We start from the raw sequence: 25,582 nt of genomic DNA on the forward strand, positions 1-25,582 counted from the left end.
CATATCCCGGACATTACATCCTTCCCCTCTTAAAAGGATTCTGTCCTCAGAATCACTTAAGCAATAACTCAGGGCACTATTTCACACATATCACTTTCTGAACCTTAGGTTATCCTTTCAACCCTTTGATTTCCACAACAATCTTACTAACTTTATAACTTTCTTTCTTAATACTTTCTCTTTCTTTTCTACAGTCTCTATTGAATTTTCAATATAGGACAATTCTACCTTGTCACATAGAAATATTATGAATATGCTACCCATGCTGGGTAACGCTAATTCGTATGTTATTTTACCGATACATTTCAAAATTTCAAAAGGTCCAACGTATCTCGGACTCAACTTTCTTTTCTCTTCTGATCCTGGATGATCCCTTTTCATGGTAACACGGCTAACAATATTAAATCTTCTTTTTTAAATTATGTACTCTTTTTAGCTTGATCTACACATTTTCTATAACAATCCTGCATGGCACTTATCCTTTTCTCAATAATCTCAATAGCTTCCTTTATCTGTTGTAGCAACTCTAGTCCAATATTTCACGTTTGCCAACTTCATCTCATATACTGGTGATCGACATTTACGTTCATAAAGAGTTTCGTATGGAGGCATCCTAGTACTGGCACGGTAGCTGTTGTTGTTGTAAGCAATTTCTACTAAGGCAAATGCTCGCCTTAATTTTCTTTTGAAATCAATGGCATAAACACGTAACATGTACTCAATTGTTTGAATCATTTTCTCGCTCTTGGCCGCCAGTCTGCAGATGATAAGCTGTACTCATATTTGACTTGGTGCCTAACATTCCGGAAGACCTTTTGCAAAATCCTGAATTGAATCGTGGATCCTGACTTTATACAATAGACGCAGGGACCCCATAACAAATTACTATTTCCTTCAAATACATGCGAATCAACTTATCTAGTGAATATCTTCTATTAATAGGCAATAAATGAGCTGATTTAACCAACTCGTTCACCATAACTTAATTAGCATCGTGGTTTGCTTTCGTTTTTGGTAAACTGACTATAAAATCCAGAGTAATATACTCCTATTTCCATTCTGTATTTCTAATGGTTTCCATAATCCACTAGGCCTCTGACACTTGCCTTATTTATTTAATATGCCTAACATCTCCTGATCCGTTGTGAAATTTCCTTTTGGTATTCGGCTATCAATATTCTTCTTTAAACTTCTGTATAATTTGGTATTTCTTGAATGAATTATATACTTAAGATTGTAAATTCCCTTTAGGATCTCATTCCTTAATTCTGCCACTTGTAGCATCCAAGTTCTGAAAGGAAGCTGAGGATACCATGATCATTCTTTTAAGTGCATAAATTTCCTCTCATTAAACTGTTAATATCGTGATCCATTATCTTCTCTTGCTAACTATTAATATCCTGATCCATCATCTTCTTTTGATATCTTTTTATTTTCTCTTAACAACTTCGACTGAAAGGTCATACTATTCATTCTTGCTCCTTTTGGATCATGAACCCTGACTTCCAATTCCAACTTCTAAAATTCCATAGATAATCCTTCTGGTGCAGTCTCCATGTTCGTTCTCTCCTTTTTGCTTATCGTTTGCCACTACATTTGCTCTTCCTCGTGAGTACACACTTCAAACTCTTATGGTCCTTTCGTATTTATTCCTTATATCTTGAATTATCATACTTGAATATAAATCCGTACGGTTTTAATCTTGTAATTATATTGTCATTCCCGTAATCCTTGATGTGTCATAAATACGGTCATTTTTCAAAGTTTGTTTTCTTCGAAAACTAATAGCGTTTACATACACTCATTTTAGTAGTCCGTTTTGGACTACTAAAATTCCATCAGATTGTTCTTGGATTTGGAAAAAAGTACTAAAACTCCATCCTTTGGCAATGCAATTTGTGTCATTCAGAATTGGAAATGGTGAGTCCATCTCTCTTTGGTTTGATCCTTGGTGGCAAAATTCTTGCTTAGCATCTACTATGTTCTCTCCCATTATTTCCCAATATGGTTTACACCATTGTGACAAACTCAATGCTATTATTTGTAATGGTGAGTGGTTACTCCCGAGAGCCAACCCTCGAAGCCATCACTTAGATCTAATGTTGGTGCATTGGCTATCAAACTTTGATCCTCCAACAATGCATGCAGGGCCTGATCTTTTATTATGGGATGATATTGATGCTGCTAAGGCAAAAACATGGGATATCTGGGAATCTATTCGATTTAAAGCTGAGATGGTTCCTTGGCACAAAGGGGTTTGGCATAAACTTCGTGTGAATCGCTATGCTCATCACCAATGGGTTTCTTGTCACGGAAGACTTCACACTCTAGCTCGTCTCCATAGATCTGGCCTTGTGGAATCACAACAATGCTTTCTGTGTATTTGCGCTCGAGAAACAGACTCTCATATTTTTCTTCATTGCTCGTATAGCAACTGGATTCTCCGCAATCTAATATCCCCATTAGATATTGTCATTCATGGGGAGTCCTGGAACAGTTTTATCACATATTTGATAGATCTCCCGAATAAAACTAAGAGCATTGTGGCTTTTTGCTGTGCTCAAATTTTCTGATATCATAATTGGCGTGAGCGTAATGCACGAGCTCATAATTCGGGTGTTTTTGGTCCAAGGAAGCTGCTAACAGGGATCCAGAAAGATTTTATTGCTAGACTTAACAACTCAGCTTGGTTTTCTAAAGTGCTAGATAGTAGGCCATATTTTATTCGTTGAACTAACTTGTAGTAGGTTTCTTTTGTTTGCTTTCTATCTTCAATCTTTTTCCTTAGATTGGCTATAGATAGTTTCTCTATGGCATGTCATAGAGCATAGGGTAAATCCCTTTTGTTCCTTCTTGTTCTGTTGTTATATACATAATTTAGCAAAAAAAATAAAATACGAAACAAATTACGTCGCGAACCATTTACGAGTAAAAATTACGGAAACGTTTAAGCAACCGAGCGAACGCATAAACGATTAAATAAATGTAACACACTAACTAAACCATGGTAAGAAAGTAACCATGGTTACTTCATCAAATAGTGAGCTAACCATAAGATGATCAAGCTAGCTAAAAAAATAGTGTTCTAAGGAAGCTCACACATGTAGTTAGCTTGTAACCTAGCAAGCTACTTAGATTTTGTCCCCAAGATTTGCAATAAGAATAAACCTAGGATTCAACCTAGGAGAATAAAAATCAAGGAAAGATATCAACCCCATTTCCTAGAAGAAACCTAGAGAAGCAACTAAGAGAAGCAACCAAGAGGAGCAAGTATAAATACCCCCTCCTTCACATTGTTCCATTCGACCCTTGAAAAAAAAAGAGGAGGAAATCCAAATTCAAATCTCAAAATCTAGCCATGGTAAAATCATCCCATTAATTCTCAAGCCTCCTAGCAATTAAACTAAGGTAAGAAAATTAGTTCATCTCCTTTTATCTAGGTTTGATGGGTGAAATAAAATCAAGAAACTCACTAGTGAATAGTATGAATAGTAACCTCTCTTTGTTTTCTTGATTTCAATGGTGATTTTAGGTTCTAAAAATCATACCAAACACTTCCAAGCCTCCAACATCCTCAAGAACACATCTCAAGCTTTCAAGAAAGGTAAAAAATTTTGGCCCAACTTTATTTAAGATTAATTTTTAAGATCCATTTAGTATGTGGTAGTAAACCTAGTTTAATGAGTGGTATTGATGAAATCTTAATGTTTAAGTTAAGTAGATTTAAGGTTGGTTGTTGTTACCTTAAGAACATGATGTTCTTGAGAGGATTTTGTGTGTTGATGATGAAATGATGATTGTTGGTGGTTGTGTTAAGAGTTAGGGTATAACCGTTAAAACCAACAAATCGTAACTTTAAGTTTCTGCAGAAAGTCCGGAAGTTGTAAACTCTAGTTTCTTGAAAAATAACCCTTGATTATGATAGAAAATGTTATAAGGATCGTTTAGGTGCTTGAATCTCTTGATTCCGATTTACGGATCAAAAGTTATGGTCGTTTTACTAAAAGTCATTTAAGCGACAAAAACTGCTACGAATTAAGAACTTTAAAAATATAAAGGATCGACTTAAAAGTGTTCATAAATCATGATTTTTTTACAAAGAGTAACATATTGAGTTTCCTAATTGCCATAAAAATTTCAATTAAAAATAATGATTTTTCAATTTTATAAAAATATCGGAGTCGAGACCGCGCGAGTAGAAACCGTAAGAATCCATAAGCGGAGGTGACGACGATAATAAGAATGAACCTAAGATACTTAGAAAAATGAAGCGACAATAATGTGAATAATGACTTAAAGGAATAATAAGGGTAGTATAAGTCGAGAGGGTGCATAATGAGTAGCACATGAGTGCGAATCGCCGTAAATTAGAACGGGACCTAACGAAATGAATTGTGTTATGGTTATAGATTTCCGAGCGGAATCTAGAGCATCCTCCACCTCGAGATACCTAGGAAAGTTTTCGAACCCAACTCCATTTTACTGTTGTGTTGTGAAAGGATTATTTTACTATCATTGCATAAATACCATGCTTGCCATGATACGTAGTTGTTGAATTTTCGCATAATGTAGCGATGTTGTACGATACGTATATATCGTAAAATATTTAATTCCGCTTTAAGCGTGATGTATGATTATAAGACCGAGAGTCGGTCGAAACTTTAAGATGAAAACCCGGGAATCATTCCGGTGATATTATAGGGCGATTATAAGTCCATAGTAGTACGTTTTAGAGGGACTCAACGTCCACTTACGAAACATTAAAATACCTCGAACTTTTATTAAAACGATTTCCAAAGATCATATTCCCTCAACTATACTTTATCTTCGGACAAGAATTATTTATCTACTAATCATTTATTATAGGAGTAGTATTCTCCAACGCTTATTTATTCAAACCTGATTAATCATTAAAGATTATTAATTTCATAGACATAAACTAGTTGAGGAAAATTATTTTAAATATTCTTTTACAAGAGTAAACTTATTCGAGGTTAATTATTTATCAATTATCACTTAATTATTTATTATTTATTAAAGGGTTTATTTTTGATTTAAAAATCATAGATCCTAATTTAAAATATACTTCCTGATTTCAGAATATCATTTGAATAATTTGAGATCGTCGGTGAATATTATCCCGACTTATTTAATATTTTGAATATAGTTTCAAGGAGAAGCTTTTCCCCCTTATTTAATTATCTGTTGACATCGGTCAACTCACATCCTTAGTACTTCCTCCGAAAATCTCGGAAGTACGTATATACATATATACACTTATATCTTAGTGAGATAAGCTGTTCTATCAACAAGTAAAACGCTTGGGGAACTTCGATGTGGTTCGAGTTCTTGAGATATGATAGAATTCTTTTAAAAAAAGGACAAGGGAGGGGTAGACTCTGGTACTATGTGTGCTAGATGGACTACCAAAGGTACCGCAGGCGAAGGTACTCAGTGTACTGAGGAACTTGTGAAGTATGTGTATACCCAAAAATGGGACACGTAGTCCGAATGCGGCAAGGGTGATAACCGGGATACGAAGGTGTCGTCCTTCTACTAATAGAAAAGGTTACTATTATCGTATTACGACTGATCATCGTATACTGTGGCTCCAACGAGTGTCCTAATTCTTCCAATTGGAATTGAGATGCAATAACGTAACCCAAGCCTAGGTGCAGGGAATACTATTAAGGTATTCGCAAGATATTAAAATCCCTTAAAGAATTGTTTTCATAAGAAGGTGTGTATCACCAAAGAAAACTATTTTCGAATAAAACATAATTATCATATATGATGTTATCATACAGTCATATTCATACTGTACATTATTATGCTGGGCATTATAGCTCACACTTGTTTTCTTAAATTTACACAACACAACAGTAAATCAAGATGCCTGCCATGAGAACCACATCCAGGAAATGGGTAGGAAATGGCTAGCTGTTCCGTAGATTGTTTGGTGATGTACCACAGGTAGTCCGAATAAGCTGGATTAGTTTTTAGTTGTTTTAGTTCGGCTTATTTATAAGTATGATTTATGTAAGGTAATAAACAAGAAAGGTATATTTGGCCGGCGGACTAGCCTTACTTAAAGGTTACTCCCCGGTAAGACTAAATTATCACTTGATGGTTGAAAGTATTCTAGATATTATGGTTTGTTTCCAAGACAATAACCTGTAAGTGTGTGTGTGATAAATGTGGGGTTGTGAAGCGTGAGTATTTATATATTGTAGTGTGAGTTGTGTGGTTGTAAGAGTTTAGATGGCGTGTTCTCTGTAATAACCCCAATTTTTGGAAATTTTTGAAACCCTTATGAATAGTGTTTTTGCTGAATGAGAAAACTTTTCATGCCCCACTATGTAGGGATTCTGTTATGGATATTCTGAGATTTTATTAGTACTCTATATGGTATATAAGTATATGTAAAGATCGTCAGAATCCAATTCCGAATACTTTGATTTTTCCCGGAAAATCCACTAGATACGGAAAGAATTGAGTATAAGGTAACAAGGTAAAAAGGATTTAAATTAAAGGATTATAAGAGAGGATCATAAAAAGGAATATAATATATTGAGAAAGGTTAAGGGAACCTAAGTAATAAGATCCCGGGTATGATCCCTCAAACGATAAATGAAAACGAAAGTTAAGCGAACCGTATAACAGATCAGCGGTCATTAGGCAAACAATTAGGAAGTTAATCAAAGGGATTAGAGAAGATGATGTCACCCAACCAATGAGAAGAGGACAAGGAGGGGAGGATGACATCATGAGCATGACATAAGCATGACATGGGAAGGAAGGAGATGTGGTTGAATTAAAACCACATAAAGTCAAGGCTAGAAAGGTAATTAACCAAAAACAAAACAAAAAGCAACCAACCAAGCCAAAACATTTCATTTTCATCAAAAAAAAACACAAAACCCCCATTTTCTTCATGAAGCTCTCGGCCCCTTTTCTTAAAAAATGAAGATCCAAGCTCCACCACTTACTATTTGGCAAGGTATTTATCTAAGCTTCCCCATGGATAGTTACATACTTCCTATAAGTTTAAGCTTCTAATTCCAAGCCAATCTTTTTTTATAAATCAAGGAAGAAGGTGGTGAATAGTACTTCTTGAAATTAATTTTTGTGTTCTTGATTTCTTTGAAAGATCAAGCTTGTAGGAGGTTAGATTAAGGCTTCCATGGGCATTCCAAGGATCTTTCATGGATTAAAAGCTTCACGGAAGGTATAACTCTTCATGATCTTAGTTTTAGGTTTTTTTATTTAGATTTCCTAATGTTTAGATGATGGGTTAGTGTAATGGGTGTGTAATCATGTTTAAAGCTTGTTATGAGTAGTTTAGTTGGTGAGAGGCATGATTATTGTGTGTTTAGAGATTGGTTGATTTTGTGATATTTTTGGAGTTAGAAATCTTGGTTATTAGTCAATGAACTTAAGTAAACTCTTAGTTCATAATTGAGAAATAAGTATGAATTGGTAATATTGATTTGTTGGGGCTGTTGTAGTATGGTATGGATGGAGTTTTGATTGGGTTGTGAAGTGGGGTTGAATTGTGGTGAATTTGGAATGATATAAATTTGGGAAATCGCGTAAACGTAGCCGTCGTAATGCCTGATTTACTTTAGACTGCTTTTGTTCATAACATTAGGACCCTAGAACCCCCTGCTAGATTTTTACCATTGCCATGTTTAGATAGTTCATGTTACGAGCTTCGTTTTGATACGTGGTTCGTTTGATTCCGATGTACGGTTTAGGAGAAACGACCGTTTTAAGTAACGGCGTTTCGCGAATGAAACTTTTCCCCTCGCCTTACTTTGAAACATAGGTTAAAGACCTAAAAGGGTTAATTGGAGTATGAAACATTTATGATAAGTGGATTAGGCAGTTGGTAAGACACTCGCGAAAGAATCGCCTTAAAACTCGTAATGGTTAATTTATTAAAAATGGTGGAGCCGAGGGTACTCGAGCGACTTAAGAAAATCAGTAAGCGCAAAACGAGCGTCAGAGTCTAAGTTGGTTAGAGTATAGATTTACAAGTGACTTTGGTTTAATTCCAACTTACTTGTTGTTTATAGGTTACCAGACTCGTCCCGAGCCTTTCGTAACCCCCAGTCGCTCAGGCAAGTTTTCTACCCGTTATACTGTTGTTGTGATGTATATATGTATTGCATGATCTTGCGATAAATGCATATTTGTTATTAGCAAATTCTTGCGATATATTGTAGCATGTGATATGGTATATATGCATGCCTGTTTCATATTCTTGAATTATATATCTGTTGGTTAAAATGCTTATAGTTGCATAATACCTATGCTAGAGATAAACGGTATTCGAGTTTACCCTTAGTATAGGGGATCAAAAGGTGAACATATTTCTAAACCGGGAGTCGATGTTCCCGAGTATAATATATATATATATATATTTTTATATATATATATGGTTATAGTTTTCAAAACTATTAATCGAATAAGGTTTATTCGATAACTTTAACTTTATTCTATTTAATGAATATTTATTTAATGAATATTATTTTGAATATTCATTCGAGGGCTTATGACTCAGTTATATTATTTAATGAATATTATTTGAATATTCAATTGAGGATGTATGACTCACTTTATTTTATTTAATGAATATTACTTGAATATTCATTCGAGGACTTATGACTCACTTTATTTTATTTAATGAATATTACTTGAATATTCATTCGAGGACTTATGACTCCTTTATACTATTTAATGAATATTACTTGAATATTCATTCGAGGACTTATGACTCCTTTATACTATTTAATGAATATTACTTGAATATTCATCCGAGGACTTATGACTCCTTTTATTTTATTTATTGAATATTATTTTGAATATTCATTTGAGGATCTATGACTCCGATTATTTGCTGAGATATATTCTTTATTTTATTAAAGAATAAGGTGTCGATAATCAAACTTATTTTTGATTATTCAAATAAAGATAGTACTTTCGAATAAGTATATCTTTGGTTATTTAATACTCGTTTCAAGTATAAAGTTTTACAACTTCTACTTCAATTATTTTTATAAGGATTTTCATTATGGGAATATTATTTAAATAATAATATTCAGATATTTTCTAATATATTGGGGCTGATTTACTTCATTAAATCAGCATTACTCCAAACACTCTTTAAAGTGTTTTCGAGTCTTCAAAATGATTTTTAAAAGTTAGAGCGGATCCCAAAACTCATTTTTATAATTAAGATCTTCCTTTTAAAGGGGATTTAAATACTCGCTCAAAACCTGAGGAATCCGGCTCTATGGTGTATTTTATATTCGCAACAAGGTTGCAGTTTTGGTAAATGAATTGATTACTTACCCAACGTTCGGGAAGTAAGTCCATCTATCGAGTCGGCATAAGCAACATGGGCTCAGTGGGCGTCCATCATAGTGTAAGTGGCTAAGTGGGAGTCCATCAAATGCATAAGTGGCTGAGTGGCAGTCCAGCATAAGGTCCTATTGCGACCAGGGTGATGACCAGTGGGGAATTCGTCCATCTACTAGTAGAAAAGGTTACTTATTGGTATCTTTGCCTGATCAGCAAGATATCAGGTTTATGCCAAGATTTTCTCCTTTCCAAATTCATTGGATATTGCAACTCTGTTTATAATTTTCATAACAGAGGTTTTCAAGGAGTGTATGAAATGTATATATATAGGTGTATATATATATCAGGATTTAATGAAGTATCTCGTAACTTTATTATTTATAATGATATTCAAAGATTGAATCTATTCAAATCTTGTCTTGTAGTCTCATCTATGTGATGAACTTTTGAACTGATTATAACTTGAACGGTGGTAGTTCAAGTAATATTTAGAAAAGATATAAGATTTATGAGATCACCTTGAAACGATAGTTTTATACAGTTATAAACTGGAACTCTGTGTATATTATGCATGGAAGAGGACTTCCAAGATTTTGAAAAGTATATATGTATATATACTGAATATTTTGCGACTTCATCGCATTAAGATATCAAACTTGGTTCATTTCTTCTGACCAAGACTTTTATGAGTACTATGAGAAGGCTCATATATTGTTAATCATTATACATATTATTTTGGTGGGCTTGCTGCTCACCCTTGCTTTCTTCTTTCATCACACAACATCAGATAGACAAGATGAACAGGACCAAGCTCCCAATTCGCGAGCGGATAGGAAATGTTCCGCAGTTTCCTATAGGCGTTGATGTCGCTGTAGCTGAGGTAGGAACTACCAATAGGCTAGGCTTTCAACTTTTGATGTATCAGATTATGTATATTTATGAATTGTAATAATGGCAAAGAAATGTAAATTTATTCAGAAACCTGTTTAAGGTGTATTGGCATATAATTATGGAATAAAACGACTTGTGATTATTTTTGGATATTCATCTCTGAGACTATAACTTCTGGTGTGTGTGTTATTGTGGGGTCACAGTACAGAGTAGATGATTATTTATTAAGATTGGGTGTTATTAAGGGAAATGGAACTCGTGACAACCCGGATCCCCGACCCCGGATTTGGGGGTGTTACAAAAGTGGTATCAGAGCTAAGCGTTATAAACCTCAGAGATGATGCGACGTTAAGATAATAAGTTCACTAAGATAATAAGAACTCTTGCCAAGTTCATAGTCGGGCTACCTAACGTAGTACTGACAGTTAAAACCCTTATGGGAACTCTTATAATATCGTGATAGAAGCGTAGTTCGTTATCGTATATGGTAGCGGGACACCGAACCCTGAGGTTGAGGAGTAAGAGCGAGATGATGTTTTATTACTAATTGGAGATCAGATTGTGTATCCGATAGAGCGTCCTAACGCAGGACCGGATGATGTTGATATTGAGGATGTAACGGTTGAGGATGTTGTCCTAGAAGGGACAGTTGCTGAGGAGGATCCCATGGAGGATCCTGACAAGAATTAATAAAGGACCATTGAGGAATTGATAACCATGGTTAGGGAAACTACCAGAGGTAGGATTGGCCGGTCACTACCGGAGGTTCGTTCAAGTTTGTAAAGATAGTAGCCCCTTTAACGCGGCTTACTCGTAAGACTGAGAAGTTCGAATGGACAGAGAAATGCGAGAACAACTTTTAGGAACCGGAGCAAAGGTTGGTGACGTTCCCTATGTTGGCGTTGCCGGATGGAAAATGAGTTTTTGTGAAGTGTAGTGACACTTCGCATAAGGAATTAGGGTGCTTCTTATACAGCACAACAAGGTAATCGCGTACGTGTCAAGACAATTAAGGGAATATAAAATTCAATATCCCCACCCATGAGCTTGGGCTCGTGGCAATAGTTTTGCCCTAAAGATTGGAGGCACTACTTGTATGGAGAGAACTGCGAGATTTACACAAGCCATAAGTGCTCTAATGCATTTTCAGGCAGAAAGAGCTCAACATGCGCCAGAGGAGGTGGTTAGAGCTAATCAAGAATTATTATTGGGAGATTCTTTATCATTCGGGGAAAGCCAATATGGTGGCTGATGCCCTTAGTAAAAAGGAGAGACTCAAGATGATAATATCTTTGGGAGAGTTTATAAGAGATTTTGAGAAAATGGAAATAGATGTGAAGGTAACCGGAGCCGGTACCAAAAAGCTGTTTGAGATTGCAATACAACCCGAATTATTGGAAAAGAACATATTGTGGCAGAAAAGGTGATGAATGAAGGCATAGAGCCAACAAATAAATAAGAGATTAATACCGAGAAAGATGATAAGGGAATAATGAGGTATTCCTACAGAATTTGGGTTCCAAATGTTCAAGAGCTTAAAGATGAGATCTTAGATGAAAGCTAGTTTGAGGAATAAGATTTAGAGCAAAACCCTGAACGTGATAGTCAGGGAGGTCGCCATCAAGATAGAAGGAACCCATAACATAATGAAGTGGAAAATGAGGATTAAAAACATGTAGGATGACCCCGATTATGGGGAGGAGGAGGGAACGTTCAGACTAAGGAAACATAAGTCGAGTAAGGAAAGGAGACCCGAGACGGTACTCCTATACGACAATTTATGGACCTTTCTAGACAGAACTTAGACTATTATCCCCAACCACCACCCTGAGGAAATAATGCGGTGAGAAATTCTTTCAGGACCTTTAAGTCGCTAAGCTCTCAGAGTTCCAAGGAACAAGCTGACCCGGTCGAGGCAAGAGCCTGGCTAAAGGAAATATAGGAATCATTTGAGATTCTAAATGATTGACGAATCACAAAAGAATGTTTTTGTCACTTACCCTCCTAAGAGAGAGGCCACCCGCTGGTGAAAGGCAAAGGAAGGCACGGAGCAAGAGATTATAATAAACTGATTTAAGTTTAGTCAATTGTTTTCAGGAAGGTATTTCCCAAGGTTATGGAGATAGTATAAAAGCTTTAGAGCCAGAACAAAGGCAGAAGAGTATGATGAATTATGAATCTAAGTTGTAAAAGTTGTCAAGATTCGTTCTGAGGACACGAATCCAGAATGACGGGATGTTTGAAATCAATACTTATGTTGTGTTAGTTCATGAAATAATGATAAGAGAAAGGAAAATAAAAAGAAACTGAAGTGGAAAGGAATATAAAGGCAGTAGAGTGTGAGGAATGATAAAGGAGTTGGGTATGAGGAAACCCTAAAGACTTGTAGCAATAGAAATAGAAAAGTATGTAATTGTCAGGATGAGGGTGGTTCACCATGAGTTAAAATTGATGGTGAAAGGCATAAGAGATACATATATTTTATCCTCTGTAAGTTGGGAGGATTCGAGGAAACCTTTAGATAGTTCGAAGGATAAATAATGAGACGCGGATAGACTGAGGAGACAAGGAAGTAAGAAATTAGGAAAATTGGATGAAGGAAGTGACCTTCAAGGATGTGAAGTGTAAGACCGGTGGCTTGATACCCAGAAAGGGAGACGCCAGGTATGAAAGATATCCCAACATTGAGGTGACTATTGAGATAAACAACAAAAGTAAATAAGGAATTATTAAGAAGAGGTTCACGTTGAACACGACCAATATCTTCCAGAACATCCTTGTTATCGTTACCAAACTAGGCAAGACAAGCGGATAACCGTTGTTATCTTTTGGAGGCCATATTGATTGACCCCCTTTTTAATACAGATGTTATTGTGAAATTAGAAATATACTATCGAGGTGGGAATGATCGAATAAGACCCCCTTATCAGGGATATATGACTTGATTTATCCATGGAAGGATGCATGTACCTTTTTAAAAGTGGAATTAAGGATAGAACATCGGTAACTTAAAATGAATCTTAGGGGAATGCATAAAGGTTGGCATTTCACCCTTAATAGGGATAGTATGAGTTTTGACAGTATGAATTGGAAAGGATTAAGGTAATAACAACCTTTAAGGATCAATGGAGAAATTTTCAGAAGTATATAGATAATGGTTCTGGTATTAGTAAATGGTATTTTGATATGCCCTATATCTAAGGAATACAGGAGGAATGAATCAAGGATAACCTTAGAGGTTTTACAAGGAGAAAGGTAAGATTCAAAGTTCTCAAGAATAGAAATTTTGATGAAGGAAATATGGCGTAATTATAATAATGCCAGGTGGGCACGTGTTAAACCACGAGAAAGTATGGAGCGAACCATTAATGGTCGAAATTGTTCAGGGCAATTAGGACTTAAGATAAAAGATGTTCTAAGTATGATTGAGAGTCAGTCGTGATAGTGATTAACCTCTAAAGACTGAGGCAATAACTTATGGAAAAATGGTAATTTTTTTTACTCATCAGATTTTAAGGAAAACATCTTCACATAAGCTGTGATTGAAATGAGGTAGAAAATTTATTTGGAGGTGGTTAAAATGACATTGACTGTAAGGAAATTTTACTATCAGGAAAGGCCAAAGAGGTGGCCGACACTTTAAAGGTAAGAGGATAATTATAGGCGCTTGTGCCAAAGGAATACAGTGATGATGGTTAAAGCTATAAAGGTTGTATTATGGTTTGAAAGATTGACATTCCTTCTGATGACTGTGCAATACCCAACCGTAATAGTTGTTGGTAAAGGTTTAATTCATGTAATCGCCATGAGCGGGCTATCTATCTCAGAAGGTACTATCTTGAGATAAGCCAGGACCATGTTTCAAAAAGGACTAGACGAACCTTTGAGTTAAGTCTTCTATTTAAGTCATATGATTAAGAATGGTATTAACCTGCTATCGTTGCTTTGATTGAAACTCTTCTGCAATTTTATCAGCTTCATGTCATGAAAGTACGTCAAGATTTGGAGTGTTCTTCATGAATTATGAATGGTGATTATGTTAACTCCTTAGAAGAATTCAATACGATATGTATGGACTCCGTATGGTTAGATATTAAGATTTCATGGAACGTGAGTGACGACAGTAGGTCAGTGGTGGACCATAGTAATGCAGCAATGATTCTACGAGTAATGAGCTGATTACAACCGTGAGAGTTGTATTGGAATGGATGTTGAGATTGAGTACCACTAATCGGGTCGTGGTAGTGTATAAGTAATCATTGATAGACTAATTAAGTAGAGTATCTACCTATTGAATATTTATTCCCTCTTATGAAAAGAAAGTCGTATTACTATACGAGGAAGAGCATGGGTCCATAGAATGATGGACGGAATAGCGAAAATATTTAGGCATGTGAAATACGATGCTATAATACTTGATGTTGATATATACACATATATTTTGTTCTCCTATGACAAACCTCTATAGTTCAGAGGTAGGTTCCAAGCCAGATATTTTGTGGCAGTATATTTTTTTCATATATACAATTCTCTTCAGTTCGTTCTTTTCTCTTCTTTTCATTTCATGTAAGCTGAGAAGAACAACCCTTCCAGAAGGGGAGGTATTGCCGAATGACTATCTATCTTTGTGATAGAAGCCTAGTAGGATACCACATGTTGTTTAATTGCTTGTCAAGTACTAAAGGCTGGCCACCTTCTGTACTAACTATGCAATAGAACAAGTGTTCATGATCATAGTGATCTCTCAACAAATTCCTTTACTTCTATATGATTGATCAAACTTTGGGAAATAGAAACAGCTGAAAAAGGAGTAATAAAGTTGCGGTGGTATTCGGAATGGAAACACATTCGTGATACTAAGGTTGACGTGGTTATTAAAAGGTTATAGAATGCTAACGAGCAAAAGTATAACCAATATAATATTAGGAACGGAAGGTAGTAGCGATTACGAACTGGAAAAGAATGGGTATTGAGAAGCAAAAGCTCTAATGCTAAAAGCTATAATGAGAGTCTGTGCAATAGACTTGAAAGAAATTGGAATGATCACTTAACACAGATTGAGTTTTCTTACGACAATAGATCATATGTCAGTATTGAGATATCGCCTTATGAGATCCTTGAGGGAAGACAATGTCGATCTCCCTTATGTTAGGATGAAGTTGTAGAGCGCAAGATGCTCGGATCAGCAGTGGTCCAAAGGACCTAGGATATGATAGATCTAATCAGAGGACGGCTGGTAGTAGCCCAAGATGGACATGATAAGTATGTTGATTTGACACGAAAGGACAAAGAGTATGAAATAGGGGACCTAGTAATGTTATAGGTATCCCTTGGAAAGGATTGATGAGGTTCGGAAAGAAAGGAAAGCTAAGTCTACAATTTGTTGGACCCTTGGATATATTAAGACGTTTGGGAAGTTAGCATATGAGCTAGCCCTGCCCCCGAACATGTAGCAAGTCATAACGTGTTTCACGTATCAATGTTAAGGAAGTGTAATTCGGATGCCAGATAAATAGGGGCATATGAGCGCATAGGTATGCGACCAGACATAACCTATAAGGAGCAACCAGAAAGGGTTATAGATCGAAAAGGATCAAGTGCTTAGGAGAAGGGTTATCAAACTAGTCAGAGTTTGATGGAAGAACCACAATGTGGAAAATTTACTCGAGAGTTAGAAAGTGCAATGCTAAGAGAGTATCCCTATTCATTTTCTATCTGATTCCGGGACGGAATCCTTTTAAGGAGGGGAGACTGTAATAACCCCAATTTTTAGAAATTTTTGAAACCCTTATGAATAGTGTTTTTGCTGAATGAGAAAACTTTTCATGCCCCACTATGTAGGGATTCTGTTATGGATATTCTGAGATTTTATTAGTACTCTATATGGTATATAAGTGTATGTAAAAATCGTCAGAATCCAATTCCGAATACTTTGATTTTTTCCGGAAAATCCACTAGATACGGAAAGAATTGAGTATAAGGTAACAGGGTAAAAAGGATTTAAATTAAAGGATTATAAGAGAGGATCATAAAAAGGAATATAATATATTGAGAAAGGTTAAGGGAACCTAAGTAATAAGATCCCGGGTATGATCCCTCAAATGATAAACGAAAATGAAAGTTAAGCGAACCGTATAACAGATCAGCGGTCATTAGGCAAACAATTAGGAAGTTAATCAAAGGGATTAGAGAAGATGATGTCACCCAACCAATGAGAAGAGGACAAGGAGGGGAGGATGACATCATGAGCATGACATAAGCATGACATGGGAAGGAAGGAGATGTGGTTGAATTAAAACCACACAAAGTCAAGCCTAGAAAGGTAATTAACCAAAAACAAAACAAAAAGCAACCAACCAAGCCAAAACATTTCATTTTCATAAAAAAAACACAAAACCCCCATTTTCTTCATGAAGCTCTCGGCCCCTTTTCTTAAAAAATGAAGATCCAAGCTCCACCACTTACTATTTGGCAAGGTATTTATCTAAGCTTCCCCATGGATAGTTACATACTTCCTATAAGTTTAAGCTCCTAATTCCAAGCCAATCTTTTTTTATAAATCAAGGAAGAAGATGGTGAATAGTACTTCTTGAAATTAATTTTTGTGTTCTTGATTTCTTTGAAAGATCAAGCTTGTAGGAGGTTAGATTAAGGCTTCCATGGGCATTCCAAGGATCTTTCATGGATTAAAAGCTTCACGGAAGGTATAACTCTTCATGATCTTAGTTTTAGGTTTTGTTATTTAGATTTCCTAATGTTTAGATGATGGGTTAGTGTAATGGGCGTGTAATCATGTTTAAAGCTTGTTATGAGTAGTTTAGTTGGTGAGAGGCATGATTATTGTGTGTTTAGAGATTGGTTGATTTTATGATATTTTTGGAGTTGGAAATCTTGGTTATTAGTCAATGAACTTAAGTAAACTCTTAGTTCATAATTGAGAAATAAGTATGAATTGGTAATATTGATTTGTTGGGGCTGTTGTATTATGGTATGGATGGAGTTTTTATTGGGTTGTGAAGTGGGGTTGAATTGTGGTGAATTTGGAATGATATAAATTTGGGAAATCGCGTAAACGTAGCCGTCGTAATGCCCGATTTACTTTAAACTGCTTTTGTTCATAACATTAGGACCCTAGAACCCCCTGCTAGATTTTTACCATTGCCATGTTTAGATAGTTCATGTTACGAGCTTCGTTTTGATACGTGGTTCGTTTGATTCCGATGTACGGTTTAGGAGAAACGACTGTTTTAAGTAACGGCGTTTCGCGAACGAAACTTTTCCCCTCGCCTTACTTTGAAACATAGGTTAAAGACCTAAAAGGGTTAATTGGAGTATGAAATATTTATGATAAGTGGATTAGACAGTTGGTAAGACACTCGCGAAAGAATCGCCTTAAAACTCGTAATGGTTAATTTATTAAAAATGGTGGAGCCGAGGGTACTCGAGCGACTTAAGAAAATCAGTAAGCGCAAAACGAGCGTCAGAGTCTAAGTTGGTTAGAGTATAGATTTACAAGTGACTTTGGTTTAATTCCAACTTACTTGTTGTTTATAGGTTACCAGTCTCATCCCGAGCCTTTCGTAACCCCCAGTCGCTCAGGCAAGTTTTCTACCCGTTATACTGTTGTTGTGATGTATATATGTATATGCATGATCTTGCGATAAATGCATATTTGTTATTAGCAAATTCTTGCGATATATTGTAGCATGTGATATGGTATATATGCATGCCTGTTTCATATTCTTGAATTATATATCTGTTGGTTAAAATGCTTATAGTTGCATAATACCTATGCTAGAGATAAGCGGTATTCGAGTTTACCCTTAGTATAGGGGATCAAAAGGTGAACATATTTCTAAACCGGGAGTCGATGTTCCCGAGTATAATATATATATATATATATATATATATATTTTTATATATATATGGTTATAGTTTTCAAAACTATTAATCGAATAAGGTTTATTCGATAACTTTAACTTTATTCTATTTAATGAATATTTATTTAATGAATATTATTTTGAATATTCATTCGAGGGCTTATGACTCAGTTATATTATTTAATGAATATTATTTGAATATTTAATTGAGGATGTATGACTCACTTTATTTTATTTAATGAATATTACTTGAATATTCATTCGAGGACTTATGACTCACTTTATTTTATTTAATGAATATTACTTGAATATTCATTCGAGGACTTATGACTCCTTTATACTATTTAATGAATATTACTTGAATATTCATTCGAGGACTTATGACTCCTTTATACTATTTAATGAATATTACTTGAATATTCATCCGAGGACTTATGACTCCTTTTATTTTATTTATTGAATATTATTTTGAATATTCATTTGAGGATCTATGACTCCGATTATTTACTGAGATATATTCTTTATTTTATTAAAAAATAAGGTGTCGATAATCAAACTTATTTTTGATTATTCAAATAAAGATAGTACTTTCGAATAAGTATATCTTTGGTTATTTAATACTCGTTTCAAGTATAAAGTTTTACAACTTCTACTTCAATTATTTTTATAAGGATTATCATTATGGGAATATTATTTAAATAATAATATTCAGATATTTTCTAATATATTGGGGCTGATTTACTTCATTAAATCAGCATTACTCCAAACACTCTTTAAAGTGTTTTCGAGTCTTCAAAATGATTTTTAAAAGTTAGAGCGGATCCCAAAACTCATTTTTATAATTAAGATCTTCCTTTTAAAGGGGATTTAAATACTCGCTCAAAACCTGAGGGATCCGGCTCTATGGTGTATTTTATATTCGCAACAAGGTTGCAGTTTTGGTAAATGAATTGATTACTTACCCAACGTTCGAGAAGTAAGTCCATCTATCGAGTCGGCATAAGCAACATGGGCTCAGTGGGCGTCCATGATAGTGTAAGTGGCTCAGTGGGAGTCCATAAAATGCATAAGTGGCTGAGTGGTAGTCCAGCATAAGGTCCTATTGCGACTAGGGTGATGACCAGTGGGAAATTCGTCCATCTACTAGTAGAAAAGGTTACTTATTGGTATCTTTGCCTGATTAGCAAGATATCAGGTTTATGCCAAGGTTTTCTCCTTTCCAAATTCATTGGATATTGCAACTCTGTTTATAATTTTCATAACAGAGGTTTTCAAGGAGTGTATGAAATGTATATATATAGGTGTATATATATATCGGGATTTAATGAAGTATCTCATAACTTCATTATTTATAATGATATTCAAAGATTGAATCTATTCAAATCTTGTCTTGTAGTCTCATCTATGTGATGAACTTTTGAACTGATTATAACTTGAACGGTGGTAGTTCAAGTAATATTTGGAAAAGATATAAGTATATTGGGGTATCTTGTAACTTCATATTTTCAACTTATATCTAGTTAGTGATTATCTTATGCATATCAAAGATTTTCAGAAAAACGTTGAGACAAGGGTAGATATATGAGATCACCTTGCAACGATATTTTTATACAGTTATAAACTGGAACTCTGTGTATATTATGAATGGAAGAGGACTTCCAAGATTTTGAAAAGTATATATGTATATATACTGAATATTTTGCGACTTCATCGCATTAAGATATCAAACTTGGTTTATTTCTTCTGACCAAGACTTTTATGAGTACTATGAGAAGGCTCATATATTGTTAATCATTATACATATTATTTTGGTGGGCTTCCTGCTCACCCTTGCTTTCTTCTTTCATCACACAACATCAGATAGACAAGATGAACAGGACCAAGCTCCCAATTCGCGAGCGGATAGGAAACGTTCCGCAGTTTCCTATAGGCGTTGATGTCGCTGTAGCTGAGGTAGGAACTACCAATAGGCTAGGCTTTCAACTTTTGATGTATCAGATTATGTATATTTATGAATTGTAATAATGGCAAAGAAATGTAAATTTATTCAGAAACCTGTTTAAGGTGTATTGGCATATAATTGTGGAATAAAACGACTTGTGATTATTTTTGGATATTCATCACTGAGACTATAACTTCTGGTGTGTGTGTTATTGTGGGGTCACAGTACAGAGTAGATGATTATTTATTAATATTGGGTGTTATTAAGGGAAATGGAACTCGTGACAACCCGGATCCCCGACCCCGGATTTGGGGGTGTTACATTCTCCGAGACTCCTGACCTCGGGTTTTGGGGCGCCACAGAAATGGTATCAGAGCCTTAGGTTATCAAATCTTGGAAACGATAGGACATAAAATACGTAGACATAGGAAAAATAAAATAATCAATTAGAGCTCAAGTCTAGTTCGTCATCGGGCTACACGGGTAGTCTTGACTGTTTTACCCTCAAGGGAATTCCGACTCTAAGTTAGTAACACCTTGCCTATTGTGTCAGGTACCAGTGGAGCCTAGGAGGGAGATTAATCATGTTGATGATGTCATGGTCCCTGAGCGTGACCCTATTCCCGAGCCAGAGAGCCCACCCATTGATGATTCAGATGATGACCCTACTGAGGATGTCCTAGAGGAGGATACTAACCTTCCTATCCCCATCGTTAGTGGCGTAGTATGGAGGGATGTAGAGATGTACCCTCACCCAAGTATTCTTTCTCCTACACCACCCCCAGGGATTCAGAGCCCTATGCCCTATACTAATGATGATGATGAGGAGGCGATACATGCACAGATCCACGAGGTTCATGACATATCCTCTAGCGACCCAGATTCACCTCTACCACCACCGGCGACCATGCATGTAGTCGTACACGACTGGATAGTGGGACAGCTTAACGCTGAGATCACTGCGACATCTGCTCGCATTGTGGAGTTACGCCAGGCACTGACAGCTGAGAGAGCCACCGACTAGGATACCCAGGGGATTTCAGAGCTGCTTCCCCAGCCATAGCCCGCAGAGAGATCGATGGGATCGAGCTCCGTACCAGGGTTCAGATGAGGATGACAGTGATGGGAGGATACATCCCGGTAGTGGATGCAGAGCTGATGTTGGCAGGAGCGATGAGGAGGGTGCGTGACCTCACGCGCAGTGATAGTGACTGAGGGACTAGTGACTAGATATGGACCTTGAAGAAGGCTGGGTGACTTGTCACCAATTTTGATAGGATAACTAGTAGTAGATAGCGTTCCTAGCCCTTCAAGGTACACGGCTTATGTATTTTCATTTCAGTATTCATGACTAGTAGTGATATATTGTAATCAGGCATGTATGAACTCAGCTAGTTGTTTCGTCCCCCAAGATATAAATGGGAGATCTTATTAATATATATCTAAGCAGTTATTAAGAAATTGATGTCTATATTATTACACTTTATAAAAACATGTTAGATAATAAATGACATGCTTATATATGAATAAAATAACCTAATTGTTATAATTATAACTATGTTGACCAATTTTCAATATCAGAACAATGCCATCCCGTAGAAGAGGAACTAGGGCACAGCCCGCAGAATCTGTTAACCAACAACGGAGTGAACCTGACCCTATAGTGAATGAGAAAAGTGAAGAGGACTTAGACTATAATGAATATGATGAGGAAGAATATGTAGAAGAAGAGGCTGAGGATACCCATCAGGGAGGGAACCCCATGAATGAATTTATCGAACTGTTAAGAGCAAATCTGAACCAACAGCCTATTCCACCACACCCACAATCTTCCCAACAGACTGCAGCTACTGCCTTTAGGGCCTTCAAATCTCTCAAACCCCCAGAGTTTCTAGGATCGGCCGACCCCGTTGAAGCACGGGCCTGGCTCAAAGAAATAGAAAAGTCCTTCGAGATACTAGGTGTTGAGAAACGACATAACACTATTTTCGATTCTTACATGCTGAAAGGAGAAGCTAACTACTGGTGGGAGTCCAAACGAAACCTAGAGACTGATGCTGTGATCCAATGGGATAGATTTACTCGACTGTTCTTAGACAAGTATTTCCCTAGGTTTATGGAGACCCAGATGGAGATTAAGTTTCTGGAGTTGAAACAGGATAAGATGACTGTAGCAGAACATGAGGCCAAATTTACTGAGTTGTCGAGATTTGTGGACACCGAAGAGAAGAAAGCGCGAAGGTTTCAGCTTGGTCCGAAACAGTGGATACAAAACCGAGTGGCAATGTTAGAGCTGATAGACTATGTCAGCTTAGTACAGAAAGCCTCGATTGTTGAAGCTGGCAGTGAGCAGAGTGTGAAGGAAAAGGAAAATAGGACGAGGAAGATAGGAAGCCAAGGAATAGGAACCGGGAACAGGAGCCTTCCAAGCAGGTTCGTCAGGGGAGCGGTGTCCCAACCTGCACGAGGCCCCGGATTCAGAAAGGCCCCGAGTGAGAGTGTTGGCTAGGGCGGCGGACAATCTAGGGCCATATTTCAAAGCCAACCCCGCGCCCCAATACCAGAGTGTCAAACCTGTAAGAAGAGACACCTTGGGGTGTGTACCCAGACAAGAGCCCCTCTGAGATGTTACCAGTGTGACCAAATCGGACACCTTGCGAACAACTGCACCCGACCCAATGTAACGTGTTTCCAATATGGAAAGGTAGGGTACATGAGAAAGGATTGCCCAACGTTAAAGCCCCCAGCCTCAGGGATGAGCAAAGCTGCCTCCAACCAACCCCCAGCTGCTAGGACCTTCAACATGACTGTTCAGGATGCTGTCCGAAACACCGACGTGATAGCAGGTACCCTTTTGTTAAATTCTGAACATGCAAATGTCCTATTTGATTCTGGAGCAACCAAGTCTTTTATATCTCAAGATTTTGCTAAAAAGTTAAAACTTAATGTCATACCCTTAAGTGAGATATTACGAGTGGAAATAGCAAACAAAGAAATAATTCTTGTAAATCAAGTACACCCTAAGTGCAAGTTGAAATTAGAAGGGAAGATCTTCGAGGTTGACCTAATCCTATTCGCATTAGGAGAATTTGATGTAATCTTAGGAATGGTTTGGTATCCAGTAACGGAGCGCAAATAGATTGTGAACGGAAGAAAGTAAAGATAAGAGTGTAGAATAAAAAAGAAGTAGTGTTTAAAGGTCAATGACAGAACCAGAAATTTCTAACCATGCTACAAGCAAAAAGATTGTTAGGGAAAGGTAACGAGACCTATTTGGCTTATGTGGTAGATACCAAGAAAGAAGTCCCTAATATACAGGACATACCCATAGTAAATGAATTCGAGGATGTATTTCCAGAGAACTTACCAAGATTGCCACTTGACCGAGAAACAGATTTCGCTATAGAATTAGCACCAGAAACGGCACCAGTATCTAAGGCCCCATATAGGCTAGCCCCAGTTGAGATGAAGGAACTAGCTTCTCAACTGCAAGAGTTATTAGATAATGGAATGATAAGACCCAGTGTGTCGCCATGGGGAGCGCCAGTACTGTTCGTAAAGAAAAAGGACGGCAGTATGAGATTATGCATAGACTATCGAGAGCTTAATAAGCTGACTATTAAGAATAGGTACCCTCTCCCCAGGATTGATGTCCTATTCAACCAACTCAAGGGAGCTGTACATTTTTCCAAAATAGATTTGAGAACAGGATATCACAAGTTGAAAATCAAACCGGAAGATATACCGAAGACTGCTTTTCGCACTAGGTATGGACACTTTGAGTTCTTAGTTATGTCGTTTGGGTTAACCAATGCACCCGCAGCCTTTATGGATTTGATGAACAGAGTGTTCAAAAAGTACCTGGATATATGTGTGATAGTTTTTAAAGACGATATTCTGATCTACTTAAAGACAGTGCAAGAACATGCAGAACATTTGAGGATAGTCTTAGAAATCTTGAGGAATGTGAAATTGTATGCCAAGTTCTCGAAGTGAGAGTTTTGGTTGAGAGAAGTTTAGTTTTTAGGACATGTGGTGAGTAGCAAAGGAGTTTTAGTTGACCCTGCCAAGATAGAGGCCGTATCCAATTGGGAAAGACCAACTACCCCAACAGAGGTTAGGAGTTTTGTGGGTTTAGCAAGATATTATCGAAGATTCGTGCAAGAGTTTGCTAAGATAGCCGGTCCACTGACTAGACTTACCCAGAAGACAGAAAAGTTTGTATGGACAGAGAAATGTGAGGAAAGTTTTTAAGAACTGAAAAGGAGGCTAGTGTCAGCACCAGTGCTCGCTCTTCCCGATGGAAAGGGAGAGTTTGTGATATACAGCGACGCATCGCTTAAAGGATTAGGATGTGTACTGATGCAGCACGGCAAAGTTATAGCATATGCCTCTCAGTAATTGAAGGAATATGAGAGCAGATACCCTACGCATGATCTAGAATTAGCAGCCATAGTGTTTGCCCTAAAAATTTGGAGACACTACCTATACGGTGAGAAATACGAGATCTACACTGACCATAAAAGCCTCAAATATATTTTCACTCAGAAGGAACTGAACATGAAATAGAGGAGATGGTTAGAGTTGATAAAAGATTACGACTGTGAAATTTTGTATCACCCGGGTAAAGCCAATGTGGTGGCTGACGCCCTTAGTAGGAAGGAAAGACTCAAGATGATAATGACATCAGAGGAGTTAAATAAAGAATTTGAGAAGATGGAAATTGATGTGAGGATGACCGGTAAGGGAACGGAAGGATTATTTGAGATTAAGCTAGTGCCGGAGCTGACTGAAAAGATACGAGTATGTCAGGAAAAGAAGATGAGTGAGGAAAGAGGAATATTGATCGGTGAAGAAGTGAGATGCGAGAAGGATGAACAAGGGATCATGAGGTATGTATCCCGAATTTGGATTCCAAATGTGCAAGAGTTAAAGGATGAGCTGCTGCACGAAGGGCACAACTCTAGATATTCAATCCACCCAGGAAGTACAAAAATGTACCATGACCTTAAGGAATATTATTGGTGGCCTAACATGAAGAGAGAAGTAGCAGAGTGGGTTAGCAAGTGCTTGACATGCCAGAGAGTGAAGGCTGAACATCAACAACCTAGTGGACTTTTACGACCCCTGAAAATTCCAGAATGGAAATGGGAGCATATAGCCATGAATTTTGTGACAGGCTTACCAAGAACAAAGACCAATCACGATGCCATATGGGTTATCATAGATAGATTGACCAAGTCCGCACACTTCCTACCAATCAACGAAAGATACACCGTAGACAAGTTGGTTGATATTTACTTGAAGGAAATTGTAGTAAGACACGACATTCCTGTAGCCATAATGTCAGATAGAGACCCAAGGTTTAATTCCCGATTTTGGAGAAGCTTTCAGGAGTGCGTAGGCACCTGACTAAACATGAGTACCGCCTACCACCCCCAGACTGATGGACAAAGTGAAAGGACTATTCAGACCCTAGAAGATATACTACGAGTATGTGCCA

This window comes from Apium graveolens, chromosome 1 (genome assembly GCF_009905375.1).
Source record: "Apium graveolens cultivar Ventura chromosome 1, ASM990537v1, whole genome shotgun sequence".
Classification (NCBI taxonomy): Eukaryota; Viridiplantae; Streptophyta; class Magnoliopsida; order Apiales; family Apiaceae; genus Apium; species Apium graveolens.